Source organism: Denticeps clupeoides, chromosome 15 (genome assembly GCF_900700375.1).
Source record: "Denticeps clupeoides chromosome 15, fDenClu1.1, whole genome shotgun sequence".
Classification (NCBI taxonomy): Eukaryota; Metazoa; Chordata; class Actinopteri; order Clupeiformes; family Denticipitidae; genus Denticeps; species Denticeps clupeoides.
In genome coordinates this window covers 20904636-20914386 of record NC_041721.1, presented here as the reverse complement: position 1 = coordinate 20914386, position 9751 = coordinate 20904636, and positions in this window count along the sequence as shown.

The window sequence follows — 9751 nt, the reverse complement described above, 5'->3', positions numbered from 1 at the left end:
TGCATCTATTACTATTTAAAACAGTTATTTGTATTTATTTGTTAAATTTATTTTTAATTTGTAGCATTCACAATATTTAATGAAAATTTTGCATTTAAAGAAAAATAAATTTCTATTTTTACTTGTGTTTTTGGTAAGAAAATTGGTATCAGCAAAAATCAGAATTGGCCAAGAAAGTTGCAATCAGTGCAATCTCACATGTGCCAATAATTTATTTATGGAGTTCTTCGGTCCCTCCTGTACAATCATATGGAAAGTTTTGGGAACCCATGATTGGCTTAACTTAAAAGTAGCAACTTTCTTTCACAGTTTTTCTCAAATGCTAAAACACATTTCACAAACGTTTCCTCCATGTTCCCCAATGTCTAAACACAACACCCTTTTCTAAAGCTACATAAACACAACCACACCTTCTCACTTCAAAACTCAAACTTTCACACCAAAGGAGCAGCTCAAAGCTTTCAAAAATGTTAACACTATACACATCATTATACACTACAGCAAAACAATTGAAAACACAATGCTCAATTTGTGAGAAGGTTCTTTGTTTCATAACTGCCAATGCATGTTTTTAGAGTTTTACAGTAACGGATCTTCTTAGATCTCTGCAGAAGATTAGGCATTTATATTAGTGAGTTTCATATGAAGAGTATAAATCTATAGACAATTCTGCATGTACATTATTGTAACACAACTCAGTGCAAAAACAGAATCTATTGCACACAACAGTACCCTTGAAAACATGACCAGGGTGTGAAGTTTTTTTATTTACTTTATTCACACCACAATCACTGTGTAACATCATGTTGCTGAGCTGCATCGGGCCACATCACCTCATCCACATCGCAGGCTATATTGTCTCTTGCCAGGCACTGTGGGAAAAACGCCCTGGAATGGTGAATCCATCCTTGGACGGCCTCCGCTGGGATGTCAACACAGGCCAGCTCCATTGCCATTAGGAGGTTCTCTCTAGTGTATGTTTGTCTGTCATAAACCTTCCATCTCCACGATGAGAAGAACTCCTCTATAGGGTTCAGGAAAAGGGAGTAGGGTGGCAGACAGATGTTTAAAAAGTGGTTACTGTTGGTGGTGAACCACTCTCTGATTTGGTTTGTCCTGTGAAAGTAGACATTGTCCCAAATGATCACATAAATGTGATGTGCAGGCCCAGGATGGTGTTGTTGGTGGTACAGGAGGATGTCTTTTAGAAAGGTAAGGAGATGCTGGGTGTTGTAAGACCCAAGCACAAGCCACTCCAAACCCATGGCCGGACAAAGAGTAATATTACCCCCCTGTTGGCCAGGAACCTCAGTGATGGCTCTTTGGCCAATGATGTTACGGCCTCTTTTCCTTCGTTTCTGCAGGTTGAAGCCACCCTCATCCAGGTAGATGTACTCATGAGGTCTGGCCATCGCGTCCAACTGTAATATCCTCTGTGAAATGTGAAAGTGCACAGGTGTTCAGAACAACAGTCCATCAGGTAGCACAGTATTGTCCAGAAGTAATATAGGCCACTGAGCAACACAGTACTAACTGTACTGTGAACGTGGATGTATACTTACGCTGAAAGGAACGCTATAGACCTGTTTCATATGCATCTTTTGGCACCAGAGAACTCAATCTATTTTGGCCAAGCTGACATCATCAATGCTCTCAAAGTTGACACTATTGGCAATGACTTTGTCTCTGATCTCCTTGAGTCTGATGAGGTTGTTCTCATGAACCATATCCACAATGAGGGTTTCATGGGCCGCTGTAAATATGGCAACCCTCTCACCGCTATGTGGTATTCTTTCAACATAGACAATGACATGGTCAATGACTGCTGCTCGCATCTCGTCCATAATGATGGTGCGAGGTTGTCTTGCTCTCCCTCCTGGACCTTCTCCTCACCCTTGTTGGCTTCTCTTCTTCCATGGCCAGTTCTTCTCCCTCCTCTGACTCGATTCCTCTTCCCCTGACTCTGCCTTCATCCATTGTGTTTGTTTGGAATTGTAAAAAGAGAGCAGAGTGTAAAAAAACACTTTCTCCCTCCACACAAAAGCACTGTATTCAAACCACTCCAACTTGATGTTACCTGGCAGAAAGACGCACGGCACAATAGAGGTTTAAAAATGAACAGTTTCTAATTTATTAACACCAGTAAATTATTATTGTAGTTACATGTGAATATTGTGTGTAAAAAGGTACCAATGTTACGGAGAAAACAAAAATAAGAAGAAAGAGTAAAGAGAGAGAGAGAGAGAGAGAGAGAGAGAGAGAGAGGGAGAGAAAAATCCATGAGAAAAAATGACAGAAACCCTGATCAAGAAAGCTCAGTCCCCTTCCCACATGTGAACAGACCTTTATACCCCTGGCCTACAGGAAGTTGTCATAGACCAACCAGAACCTGTTGTTTCTGATGTCACGCCCCCGGTGCCTCTCATCTGGGGAAGACAATGAGAGTGGGCGGTCCTGACGGCCGACACCTCGCACGTTTGGTTCGGGGGCCTCCCATCTGGGCTAGACAAAGAGGGCCGGCAGCTGCAATTTGACAAAGGGATGCAAAAATGGAGTTATTGAATCTCTATGCACAACAAAGGCACAGGAATATCATGTCTCCAAGATGTCCCATCTTACAGAATCTTAAGCAAACTGTGCACTCTGAACTAGCTTTTTTATAAATGTGGTCACAGCATTAGCAACAAGTGTCTTCAATTTTGAGTCGTTGTGTGTAATGAATGACACCATGTGTGTTCATTGTGTTCAAATATTGCTGACTGTGGCAAGCATTTTGCATCACATGAGCTTTAGAATATGAGTTCTGCAACTTGTGTTTTAGCAAGGAAAAATGGGTTTAGATTTATGAGAATGGAGGATTGTGTTTTGTGAATTGTGTCTTTATGTGAAATGTGTTTATGATATTGGAAAATTAGGCCTAGATTTAGTAAATGTGTTTAGAAAACTGGTCATTTGGTTTAGAGGATTGGCTTTTGTGTTTTAGCATTTGAGAAAAACTGTAATAAATGTTAAGAAAACATGCATAATAATAAAATTAGACAGGTCCATAAATTGGGAACCCCAACAGAGAATTTGCATTCACTCTTAGTTCCTTTATAAATATAACTAGATGCATCTAGGTGCTTCCTATAGCCTTTGATGAGTGTCTGGATTATGGATGGAGGTATTATTTGACTATCCTTCCATACTGTCAGGATTTGGTCCAGGTGAGATTGCCAGCTGGGGCCAATCCAGACAGCTATTAAAAGCCTATGGCTTCGCCCCTCTGCAGCAGTGACATTTTAGTGGACTCAGTTGAGTGAACTTGACCTTCGTTTTTTACCTGGCAACCTATTGAGTTCTGGCAACCGCCACACGCCTGCAAGCAAGTTTTTGTTCTCCCCGTTTTCGGCCACCGTGCCACTTTTATTTGTATTTACTAATAAAATCATTGTTTCCCTTATGTCCCGCCTCTTCGCTTCCTTCCCCCGTCAGCTCGCCGTCGTGACACATACATACTTCGTAGTTTAGTTAAATTTGATTGCTGCTGAGCCTGGACAGCTAGCTTCAAATCATTATAGAGTTTTGGTGATATGCAAGTCAGTGATGGCCATTCCAGAACATTGTACTTCTCCCTCTGCATGATGCCTTCGTAGATTTGAACTCTGTTGGGTCTTTGTCTTGTTGGAATATCGAACCCCTGCATAAATTGAACTTTGTGACTGATGCTTGAACATTATCCTAAAGAATTTGTTGATACTGGGTTAAATTCATCCGAGCCTCAACTTTGGACCCTGAACTACATATAGACACACAGAATGATGGAACCTCCAAAAATGTGACAGTAGGTAGCAGGTGTTCTATAGGTCACCATGCAAAGCACTTTTTGTTATGATCAATGAGAACAAGTGACTGTTTTTGAAGGGCTTTGGAGGTGATCTGTGAGATAGCTGTAACTATTCCCACAATCCTCTGCTTATGTCACTTCTGAATTTGTTAACAGTTTAATTAGCAATTGTGCCAGTTTCCCAATTACAATCATCACAGTTGACCCTGACCCCTTTGATATAGCTTTTTGTAGCCTTCCCCTAAACCACAATACTAAACCATCTTTGTTACGTGATCCCAGTTGTGCTGCATTTCTGTTTATTTTAGCAGGTGAAGTGATGATGTGATACACAGCAGCACAGCATACGGTGCACACAGTGAAATTGTGCATTTAACCCATCACCCTGAGTGAGCAGTGGGCAGCCATGACAGGTGCCCGGGGAGCAGTGTGTGGGGACGGTGCTTTGCTCAGTGGCACCTCAGTGGCACCTTGGCGGAACGGGATTGGAACCGGCAACCTTCTGATTACAGAACTAAAATCTTTTGAAAGGGCACGAACCTCTATCTCTGCTCATTAATTTTCTTTGCTCTGCCCTGTTTATGAGGCGGCAAACTCTGCTAGCATCAGTGCACTAGAGGGGCCGAGTGTGTTCGCTGCGCTCCGTGCTCAAATAAAGTTTTATTAATATTCAAACAATTTAATCGATGCAATGTTGCAGCCTTATATTGTAGTACTGTTCATATCGCGATATTCTACAAATCACTGAAAACATAAAAACAAATTGCTGTCATCGGTCTGTCATGTTCTAAAAAGATTTCACTCTGCCTGTAATGCCAGGAAGTTAGTACCAAGCTGTACAGCGCCATCTACAGGACTGGAGGTTGTAGTCGCACACTGATTCTCATCTCTACTGATCTCACTAAAGAAAACACTGAACAGCACCACCCGGTGGTCCAAATTGTATGCAAAAATGTCCCTGTATCAATACAATATCACCATGTAAATTATTGTGATATATTGCTGTATCAATATTTTTTAACACCCCTACTTGATACTATTTTCCATACTAAAGGGGGAGGAGCAGGAACTTTAAAATATATATTTTTTAAATAAATAAAAAAAAATGTTTTGCCACAACCTTTTGACAGGAGAAGGAAGCGCAGAGATGGGACATCTGGGCAAGTGGGATTTATTAATAGTACAAAGAAAACGGCACGAAAGCCAAAAGGGACAAATAAAAACACCAAACGAACTAAAACTAAACCGCAGGCATGTGGCGATTGCCAGGAACTGAAAACATTACATAAGGTTAGATTCAAGGTCCACATTATTGGAACAATGTTGGTCTGCTGCCCAACAGGTCCTTATATTAGGGCCCTAACCATGGATGCCTAATCAACAGCACCTGTCCATGGTTAGAGCCCTGCCGTCAAGCTGAGTGGTGCAGGCTGTGGCCCCAGCTGCACCAAGTCCTGACAAAGGCCCCCTCCACAGAGCCCAGGCAGAAATATCAGCAGGGCAGGCGGCGGCAACCACAGGGCACTGGCACTGCGGCCGCTGGTGGTCGTCCCTGGCACCAGAGGACCCGGACCCTCTGGCTGGACCCCAGACGACATCCTGCATGGTGGCATTTGCCCTTCCAGCAACCTACACACAATAACCAGGGCTAAACCTTCTGGATACGTGTAGGCCCTATCTCCCAGTCCATATCTCTCACAAAACTGATCACACATACTTCAAAACTAGATTCCTTTCCCATACAGAGAGTCAGTGCCATATACATTTCAAAGATCTTTTTCAATTTTTTGGCTTATTGCATTCACTTAATGCTTTTACTAAAATAACCTGGATGGTTCAGCACAACAACATGGAAGGCCTGCAAAAACTCATATCTCTCCCAAAACAGTTTACACTAAATTCCTTTCTCATGCAAATAGTCAGTGCCCCCCAAATGCATTGTCCCTTTGACGTTGTGTAAGCATTGGTACTCAAAATAGCTAGAAGTCTAGCTAATAAAAAGTGTAATTAGGTTGAAGGCTTCTTTCTTTAATCAAGATTTATGAATTATAATGAATTAGAACCATCACTTACTATTGCACTTGTTGTGCAGATGAAATGGCCTGTTCAGGATATTTGGTTGTGCCCTGCGGCCTGTGCCGTTGGTGCACAATAAATACTTGTGGTGTGTGTGTTAATTACTACATTTTGTAAAAGCAGCTTTTTACGGTCAAACTCTTAGTTGTTTTAATAATTGCTAGGAATTCTAGAAGAATCATTCACTAAAGAAAAGAAGTCGATATTTCAGTGATTCTGAGCATGTGTATGATTTTAGAATTCAATGGCTTTAAGCATTTAAGCACATATTGTAGAAATATTGGATTCACTTTCAATACTTACATCTTATAACTTTCCAGGTAGAGTGTGAGGTGTGCCAGAGATGGGCACATTTAAATTTGCTACATACGAACCAGAACATTATTGCAACTATTTGCAACTATTTTTAACTATTTAATGGCTTTACCAGTTAACAATTTTGATATATTGAAATTTATGTTTTTCATTTTGTGAAAAACATAGAATTTTTTTATTGAATAATGCAAAGAATGCAAATGACTCTGTAAGAATATCTCAAACATTTATAACAATGCTTTTTAAAATTGTCAAGAAAGATCCTAATTCATGTCCTGGAAGATTGCCCACTCTTACTCAAAGACACCTGGAGCCATGGGGGCAAGTAAAGCTGTGAATATGACCATATTTATCATTACTGTAATTTTCACCCAAATATTATTTTCCCAGTACATCAAAACTTTGTCACTACTTCAGGAACAAAGACCAACTTTATTGCAAAGACAGCATAATTAGCACTGGTTCATTTAATTTTGTGCAGTAATTACATTGAATTACCAGCATTTGTAGTTGTAATTTTTGCTTCTTTTTTCTGTGGTGACAGATGATTAAACCCATCACAACATCAATGTTTTGTCTTTTAATATATTAATTATGACTATTTACTGTTCATGAACCACATATACCATGTTCTGATGGGTGTGCAATCAGAACATACTACTACTGGTTAGTGTTCCGGTTCTTCTGGACGCGGCAAAACTCTCTGCAGTGATTCCCTGTGGGGAACCGCAGGACGTGGGTTGACCCGTGTATGGATAGAGAGTTCCAGCTCCAGCTTTCTTCTCTTTTCTTTCTTTCTTTCTTTCTTGTTCAGCTCTGTCTCGGTGTCACTCGTGGCTGAGGTTGGGCCGTGAGACAGGATTGTCTGACGACGCAGCAAAAACACGTTTTTCCACTAGACCCATTTTCACAGCACAAAACAAGGTCTCTTTCAGCTTCCTCTCGTCGCTGGACAAAAGAAATGGAGAAATAGGTCGCTATCTGGAGCAACTGTTCCTTCGTACAGCGTGTCAATAGAGCCTTCAAAGGACTGAATTACAGTACTCAACTCACCCACCAAGTCACACAAAGCACAAACTCACACTGCCTCACATCCCCAAAATGTTGGAATGGCACTCACCCAAAAACCTAACCTAAACCTACTTACCTAACCAACTCACCTGGTCTTCAAAATTTACCAGTTGCAGGCGACTTTAAACGCGCAATGTCAGCCCTGCGTATTCAGACGGAAGTAGCAGCCTGACCGTGTACCTGCCCCCGGAGTCACTTAAAAAAAACATATACATATATACTGTATATGGGTGAGGTGCTCCTAGCATCACGTGGACATTCCGTGGTGGAAGGCAGTCCAGAGGACCTCTTGGTGGCCATGGCACATGGTTCAGCAATAGTCAGTTTTTACTGTGGTATAGTTGTAGTGGAAGGAGGCTAAAGGATTGTTGTCAGGTGTTCTTTGGCAACAGCAGGGGCAGAGTAATCTGAGGGCTCGGCTGAGTTGTAATCAAGGGATGGGCAATCGATAAAGCACATTGGGGTCAGAATGAGAAGCAGGCGTGGGAAAATCCAGAAGAATGGTCAAGCAAAGGCAGTTGGTGTTGAGCATGATCAATCAGGAAAAAGGCAAGCAGCAACAAAAGAAAGCGGGAGTGTTGGTCTAATGGTTAACGTGATGGACTCATAACCAGAAGGCTGCAGGCTGATTGTAAGTCTCTGGATAAGAATGTCTGCTAAATGCCATGAATGTAAATGAGTTAATTTACTTTGAAGTCTGAAAAGCAGTTTTATTCCCAAGCTTAGTCAGCATATTTATAAGCAGTTTCAAAATTATTCTATTGATTCTATTCCACCACGGGACCAGAACATGAGCACCCCCGACGGCCCCGGAGTGGAATCGGTACGCTGCCAGTACTCAGTCACCAAGTGAGGGTCCAGGATGAAACGACTCAGAATCCAGGACTGCTCCTCCGGTCCGTAACCGGTCCAGTGCACCAGATACTGGACCCCTGACCCCTGCGAGTCGATGATTCGATGGTCGATGGTCATAGTGGGCCGACGAGATGAGGGCCAACCGCATTGTTTTTCCAGGCATTTCTGCAGCCACGGATCATCTGACGAGCCGATGGGACCCCACCTGCGGGCACGAGGTCAGCAGTTGTGGCAGAGGACGATAGGCCAGGCCTTGGAGAAGCAATCCACTATGGTCAGGATGGTGGTCATTCCGTTGGTTTTGGGGAGGCCGGTGACAAAGTCCAAGGCGAGGAATGGGAAGAGGATGCAGGGGACCAACAGCAATAGTGTTTGTAGTCTTGGCCCGGGCACAGACGTCACAGGTGTCCACGTAGGCCTGTACATCCCGCCGTAACGATGGCCACCAGGATGCCCGGCGAATGAAGGGGGTCCGTTGGCATCCTGGATGGCCCGAGAGCACCTTGGAGTGACCCCAGTGCAGCACATCGGACCGGCAGGTGTTGGGGACGTACAGGCACCCTGGTGGGACGGTGGTCCCTTGAGACTAAGGTCCGGGCCACCCAGACATCCGTCCCTGCCCCAGTGTGCCTGTTGAGGACCTAAGGGACAGGGCGTTGGCCTTTTGATTCCTGGTAATGGGGACGGTAAGAAAAGTGTAAATTGATTTGTTTGAAAAACAATAGTAATGCTGGCCTACAAAGCCAAACATGGAGTAGCACCATCCTACCTCACAGCCCTTATTACACCTCGCACTGCACCTTGTATACTCCGAGCCTCCAGTACTGCTCGCCTGGTCCCTCCATCTCTGTAGGTAAAAGGAAGACGTTCATCTAGACTCTTCTCTATCTTGGCCCCTCGGTGGTGGAATGAACTTCCCCTCGAGGTCAGAACAGAACAGCTCAGTCACTGAGCACCTTCAAACGACAGCTCAAGACCTTCCTCTTTAGAGAATATGTAGATTAACTTGTAACTTTCTTATTAAATTAACTTGTAACCTCATTGATTATAGCATGGAAGCACGTTGTAAGTCACTCTGGGTACAGGTGTCTGCCAAATGCCTTAAATGTAAATGTAAATTTTATTATTAATAATAAGTATTTTCTAATAAATTTATGTATTTATTTAAACCTTATATCAATTAATTAATTGCTAAATCTTTTTAAACTGTCTTCCTTTTTCAGCTATTAGTCACCTCATGTAAATTTTTTGGGGACCTGTTGTCACGTGACTTGGTTGAACTAGGTGATGCGTTTTCCATTTAATCAGCATTCCGGTGCTCAGTCATTGTGTGTCAATGTGGCAACGACCCAGCTCACCTCATCTCTCCTCATCTCCAGTAAGCCCGATCTTTTCTCCTGCTTTCCTCACCCCTGCTTCTCTGTTTGTTGTTTGTTATGTGAGCATCGACCTGCGTGGGGGTTGCAGTGTACGCGGTGGAGACTTCACCCACCAAATCTCGCAACTTGGTTCCACGTCTCCTCCAACATTCATTGCATCACACCACAGCCCTGTGACACCTGTAGCAGACTTCAAATTTGAAATGAGCTCATTTGTCTGCCTCCCTGT